The sequence below is a fragment of the Manis javanica genome, chromosome X, assembly GCF_040802235.1.
Source record: "Manis javanica isolate MJ-LG chromosome X, MJ_LKY, whole genome shotgun sequence".
NCBI lineage: Eukaryota > Metazoa > Chordata > Mammalia > Pholidota > Manidae > Manis > Manis javanica.
Genome location: NC_133174.1, coordinates 90,563,156 through 90,570,559, shown reverse-complemented (window position 1 = coordinate 90,570,559; position 7,404 = coordinate 90,563,156).

The following is a 7,404-nucleotide window of genomic DNA, read 5'->3' as shown; positions in this document are numbered from 1 at the left end:
ACATGCTCAAGTAGCTATAGAAAAATACTGAAGATTTCAGGGAGGACTTCAAGAAGGAGATAGAAACTTTGAAAAAATAGTATTTGAAATGAAACATACAATGGGGGGAATTTAAAAGTAGATTAGATGAGGTAGAGGAGATGGTAAATGAGAAAGAAATAAGGGAACAGGAAAACAAAGAAGCTGAGGCACAAAGAGAAAAAAGGTCACTAGGAATGAAAGAAGAGAGTATGTGACCAATCCAAAAAAAAACAATATTCTCATTATAGGGGGACCAGAAGAAGAAGAGAGAGAAAAAGCGACAGAAAGTCACTTTGAGGAAATAATTGTTGACAACTTCCCCAACCTGGGAAAGAAAATACTCTCTCAGATCATAGAAGTACAGAGGTCTCCCAACAAAAGGGACCATAGGAAGGTGACACCAAGACATATAATAATTAAAATGGCAAAGATCAAGGACAAGGACACAGTACTAAAAACAGCCAGAGAGAGAAAAAAGATCACATATATAGGAAAACCCATCAGGCTATCAGCAGACTTCTCAGCAAAAATCTAACAAGCCAGAAGGGAGTGGCATGATATACTTAATGCAGTGAAACAAAAGGTCCTCCAGGCAGGAATACTCTACCCAGCAAGATTATTCTTTAAATTTGAAGCAGGGATTAAACAATTTTCAGATAAGCAAATGTGGAAGGGATTTACCTCCCACTATCTCTGTAGTGCATTTTCAAGGGACTGCTCTACAAGGAAGTGTGCCTAAAATTAAATAGATGTCACAAGAGAAAATAAAACCACAGTAATTACTAAGCAATTAATTACCAAGCAAATGCAAACTTAAATCAATTATCCACAGTGTCAGTCAATGGATACACAAAGAGTACAGAATATGACACCTAATATATAAAGAGTGGAGGAGGAAAAAGAAGAAGAAGGGAGGGACAGAAAGAACATTTAGATTGTGTTTGAAATAGCATAATAAGCGAGTTAAGACAAACTGTTACATAGTAAGGAAGCTGCCCTTAAACATTTGGTAACCACAAATCTAAAGCCTGCAAGGGCAATAAGTACATGTTTATCAATAATCACTCCAAATGTAAATGGACTGAATGCACCAATGAAAAGATGCAGAGTTACAGAATGAAAAAAATAAAAGACCATCTATATGCTGCCTATGAGACTCACTTCAAACCCAAAGATATATGCAGACTAAAAGTGAAGGGATGGAAAAGGATATTTCATGCAAACAATAGGAAGAAAAAAAGCAGGAGAAGCAGTACTTATATCAGACAAAATAGATTTCAAAACAAAGAAAGTAACAAGACAAAGAAGGACATTATATAATGATAAAGGGGTCAGTCCAACAGGAGGACATAAGCCATCATAAATATCTATGCACCCAACACAGAAGCACCTACATATGTGAAACAAATACTAACAGAACTAAAGGGGGAAATAGAATGCAGTGCATTCATTTTAGGAGACTTCAACACACCACTCACTCCAAAGGACAGATCCACCAGACAGAAAATAAGTAAGGCAACAGAGGCACTGACCAACACATTAGAACAGATGGACCTAACAGACATGTACAGAACACTCCACCCAAAAGCAACAGGATACACATTCTTCTCAAGAATAAAGGCAGGACCAGTGAAAGAAAAACTTGATGGACAGTCCCATGTGTCTGCAGGACTTCCTGGAAGAGGACATGCAGAACCAACCTGGATCATTGCTGCATGGTGATTGGATATCATGCTTTGACTGAGGGGAGGGTCAAGGCACCTGCCTTGAGGTACTGGCTGGGGCCTCTTGTGACAGAAGCCACATGTTAAGTAAATAGTCAGTCCCCAGTGAATGTGTAGTGTCCTGGCTTTGGCGGACACAGGAACTGAATGCTTCCTGATTAATTGTGACCCTGAGCAGTGTCCTGGGGCCCATACTGGTAAAAATGGTTGCAGGCATGGGGCTGTCAGAATGGACCAAGTGTGAATCCCCTTGAGAATAGGGGAATCTAATATTGTGTATGATGTTATGCTCACCTCTGAACAGCCCTAAAGGTTATTTACATCTACAGTCTTTGTGGATTGGTCATGCCTCTTAACCACAGCTGCTGATTGTTGAGTATGCCTAGAGACCCCTGCCAGTTCAGCTGTAGGCCTCCTGTGGAATGTGAGAGCTATGGATTTAATCTGAGCTGGACTTTAGATTCTGGTTGCAGCGATCCAGCTTTCTCACACAGGGGCCATTGTGGAAGATTGGAAGTGCATAGATTGTAAGGTGAGAATTCTGGAGAGGTGGCTTGTAGATTAAGTGGAAGTTTTCACCCAGAGTTTCCAGAAACTCCCATCTGGCCTTAGTCAATTTACATACCAATAGATTTTTCAGAGTCTTGGGTCAATCCAGCACAAGGAGCGGAGAGAAACAGGAATTCTCTCCTACCCTCCGTTCCTGGTATAGATTTGGTCTAGTCACCAGTTACCTGCCCATGGAGTTCCTGCCAGAAGGGGCAGGCTGGGGAGGAGCACGTACACCACAGCCAGAGGAGATGGATGGGAGCAAGCTGTGAGATCTGTCCTTTCCCTTGTCTTAACTTTGGTTTCACCAGATTCATAGGGAATTTGTTCTAGGAAGGGAACCCACTTACTCCCAAAGCTACACTTCATTATGTAAATTTTTCTCTCTGGAGTATTATATATCTCCCAGAATGTAGTTAAATTACCAGTGGATCACCTTAATTATGCTGAGGCTTGTTTTTCAGCTTTGCTAGTCTGTATTTCAGTTTTGTCCATACTACTCTGCTGTAGCCCTTATTCTGGGCTATATTCCTTGTTCCTGAGGTATGGCTGTCAGGGACTCAACAGGAAGCCCAGGGTGTCTATCAAGGTGTTTTCCATTCTGGCCAGGCTTGATCCCTATTGCTTCTTCTGCATTGTTTGGCCTTTTTAATCTCTGTTCAACTGTCACACCTTTGAGTATCTAATCTCTGCTAGCCCTAATAGAGTCCTACCAGTACCTGTATATGTTAAGATTTTCTCAAGTATCTGAGAGGAATATTTATGCAGAGGATTATGCTTCCTTCTTTATGGCCCCATCCTCTTTTGTGCTTTGCCCTCTTAATCTCAGCTACTTTGACAGCCCCAGATTTCAATCTTTTTCCATTTTCTCTACCCACCAACTATGTTGTTTTCTCTTTAGGCTCTTTATACCTAAGCCATATTTTGGAAAATGCCCTCAGGAAAAAAACTGAATATGGTTCTCAACTGATGTGCTTTCTTTTCTCAAGGATTATAACCTTTTTTTGGTTGAAATTCAATGCCTGCCAACATGTATACTTACGAATACATGCATATGTATCAGTTTCCTAGAGCTTTCATAACAAAATACCACAACTGGGTGACTTAAAATTACAGAAATTTATTATCTCATTTCTTGAGGCTAGAAATCCAAGATCAAGGTGCTGGAAGGGTCATGCACCCTCCAAAGACTCTGAGAGTTGTTCCTTGCCTCTTGCTAGTATTTGGTGATTGATAACAATTCTTGGTGTTCCGTGGCTTGTAGCTGGCACTCTAATTTCTGCTTTTGTCTTCATATGGCCGTCTTTCTTCTGTGTATGTCTGTGTGTCTGTTTCTCTTTATAAAGGCAATAGTCTTTATATATAGGGCCCACTGATCCAATACAAGCTCATCTTAACTTGATTACATCTACAAATACCCTACTGCAAAATAAGATCACATTTGTATGTATTGATGGTTAGAAATTGACATCTTTTGGGGGGACACAATTCAACCTACTATAATAATATATGAATGTGTCTGTGTGTGTATGTAAGTTTTATAGTGTTTATACTAAAAGTGTAATCAGCTACCTAATCATATTTAAAGTTGTCTGCTACCTCAAATGCCAGGATTACCTATGGTTTGCTTCTGTTGCATGTTGTATTTCTTCTGGGTTATTGGTCACATGTAATTGTCTTTATTGATTTTTTACTATATTTTGCTCATTGTACATAAAAGATCCATATAAACTCCTCATGATGTTATCTTTTTACCAGAAAGGGTTTAAAATTTTCTGTTAGGCACATATATAGGAGGAGCTTATCACCTTAACCAAATCAGAAACAGAACTGTGTTGTGGCTTTATTGCACTTTTGATAAGCACTGTCTACCACTGGTTTGTACCTGTTCTGTGGAAGTGAACATCTAGAACTTTCATCTGAGAATTTATTAGGTCTCTGCCTCCTCAGAATCTATGATTTATGGGATTTTTCACTGTCATTTTCAGAGATATTTTAAATGTTTCTCAGCTTCAGAATTTAGCAGATGTGTCCAGGGCAATAATAACTGTATTTGAACCCCCTTAAATCTCTATTTTGCCATTGAAGTGTCTTATAATGGACAAAATGTCTGCAGATTTCTTCATCCTCCAGTAATGGCCTTCTGGTAGAGGCCAAGCCTAGATTCTTAGTTTTGTACCATTTCCAAATGGCAAGTACTCTTAGGGAAAACAGCTCCAGGATTTCAATTCTTTTGTGTATTAAGGCTTCTATCAAGGTAGGAATTTTCACTTTGATAACTAAACACTAGACAAATTTCCACTCTATTTTTGACAGGATTTTGGCCTAATTCTTTTGTTTCCTACTATATTTAGTTTCAGAATCTAGCATATATCTTGGCTCTATATTTAAGATGCTAAACTCTCCAATTTTGTCACACCAGCGCCATGGGACTACCAAACAGTATGCTGGTTTCTTTGTCCCATGCAGTAGCCCTCTGCCTGAGTAATACCACAGTTTCAATTTTGGCCCATAACCAGATTTTTCTAATTCTATTGGAGAAGAGGCAGCTGCAGATCTTTAGCTTCTAAGGGTTTTTTTTCTCTCTGAAATGCTATTCCTTCTAGTTCTCATTATTTCTGCAGCTCTCAGATTATTTAAAATTTTTGTATTTTTTAGTTGCTTCCAGTGATGTTTTTGGCCTGCAGCAAACTATTCCATCCTACTTGAAAGAAGAAACTTATTCATCTCCTTTTGATATCTGTGTGGAAATTGGGGTTCCTATGGCCAGGATCCTCACTGAACTCAAACCACCTGATGATGTAACTAGCCTGTTGCTAGGCTACCGTTTCCACACCTTTAGGCAATAAGCTATTATTGCACTATATAGAGAGCCCAGCCCAGTGGTCTGGGAGGAGGCAGAGATGCTAGTGCTTAACCTACCAGCAAGAGAACAAGCCGGGTAATAAACCCTTTCACCCCAAAGAACATTTTGCTGTCAATTTCTATGGTCACATTGAATCCACAGTGAATTTGCCTGAGGCTGAAACCCATTGGCAAGACAATTGGTAGAGTTGACAGGGTTCATTGTAGACCAAGGAAAAAGACAGGCTGACCTTATGGGAGGGGTGCTTCAGTGGGCTGCCCCTGTGAATGGAGAGACAGTGGATTGTCCCCCAATGGGTATGTGGTCTGAGGTGGCTTGTATCCTAGAGGACTGGGCCCCACTCCAGGACTGAAGTCAAGTGGAGGAGACACCTGAGGCAGTAGGGGTGGCCCTTGGTATAGTAAGCAGGTCTTTTGAGAGACAGAGTGCCCGTGAGGCAGCGGGGACTGTGGGTTGGCTGCTCCTTACAGTATTAAAAAAGTCTACAGAAGAGAAGGACATGCTCCTAAAAAAGATCCAAGCAATGGTGGCATGAGAACACGAGCTGCAGCTTCTGTGGATTCCCTGAAGAAAGAAACGGCGTTGATGCGAGAGGAGGCAGCAGGAGGATGCCTGCAGCAAGGTGCCATTGAAGAGGTAAAAAATTCCTTGCAGAATGAGACAGCAGCACTGCCAGGTGCTCTGAAGGAGGAAAAGGCCATCAAGGAAAAAGACGAACTCCTGAGGGAAGCACAGGTGGAGGTGGCACGAGAACGCCAACTGCGAAGCATTGAGGTGAAGGTAAGAGAGCTGCTGCAGACTGTGCTAGCATTGCTGCGAGGCACAGTAGAAAACATAAAGTTTGTAGCAGAGGAGGCGCTCAGGGGTGGGGAGAGAAAGGTGCCTTCATCCCCAGAAATGGAGGAGCTGGGGAAGGATGAAGGGGTGGTGCTGGAGGCACTGGTCCCTCCTGTAATGATAGCACACCTATTGGTTGTAAAGAAAATAAAAACTCAGCAGCTGAAAGTTCCCCAAGGAGAGGAGCAGCCCCCTCCCCAGGTCCTAGAGCACTCCATTCTCTGCCGCTATACTCAGGCTGAGCTGGTGGATTTGGGCTCCAGGTTTAGGCAGAAGCCCTTGGAGTCAATATCAGCCTGGCTCCTGTGTCTGTGAGACTTAGGGGTGGTTGGAATTGTTCTGTCGGGATCAGAGATGGGAAAGCTGGCTTCCGTGACAGTGCAGCCTGTCTAGAGGCAGTGATTACAAAATGCGCATCAGACCCCAGGGAGTCACTCCCTCCTCGATTGATTTATGGCTGCACTTCGTGCTGTGTGGCCCAATCTGGGTGATCTACCATCCTCTCCTGTTAGATGGCAGATGTATGCTGAGTGCCAACAGGTGTTACAAGAGCTAGGCATAGGAAATTCCATCTATAGTCCAGAGAATTATGGCTCAGATGAAGAGATTTTCACTACTGGGATGAGAAATATTGTGCTTCAAAATGGCTCCACATTGCTCTTTGGGTCTCTAGAGGCCATTCTTTCCCCTCACTTAGGGCATCCCATAAGCAAGGTGACACATACACTAACAGACTTAGGAGGGGCTGAGGCGATGAGAACCCAGAAAGAAATAAGACCTGTTACTCACAAGAAGAATTTAAAGGGCCCCATGAAGGTTACAAGGAACCAGATGTGGGTTGTTTAATATGGGCAGGAGCAGATGAGAGGAAATTAGATGGGAAGTCAAATAGGATCTTACTAGAGCTATGGCAACAACTGAAACCAGAGCAGCAATTCTAGCCATTAAGACCAAAGAGGCAGAGGTCAGAGACAGAGCCACAAGTCCAGCCTGTGTGTTTGCAAGACTTCCTGCTGGAGAATGAGCCAACCTCAATTGAGCCCACACAGGAAAGTGACTGGGGAAACATGATTTGACTGAGGGGAAGGTCAAGGTATCTGCCCTGAGGGACCACGGGGGGACCGGAGGCCACATGTTGGAATTGCTATACATTGTTTCCCAGTGAACATCTGTGTCCTGGCTCTGTCGGACACAGGGCCTGAATGTTCACTGATTCATGGTAACCCTGAGCGGTTTCCCAGACCCCCATGATCATAGATGGATACACGGGTAAGGCTATCAGAGTGAAACAAACCCAAATCCTTTTGGGAATAGGGAATCTACCCCCAAAAGTGTATATTGTGTACATATATCCTATCCCTGAGTTTATTTTGGGGATTGATATCCTGCAGGGTCTATGACTACAGA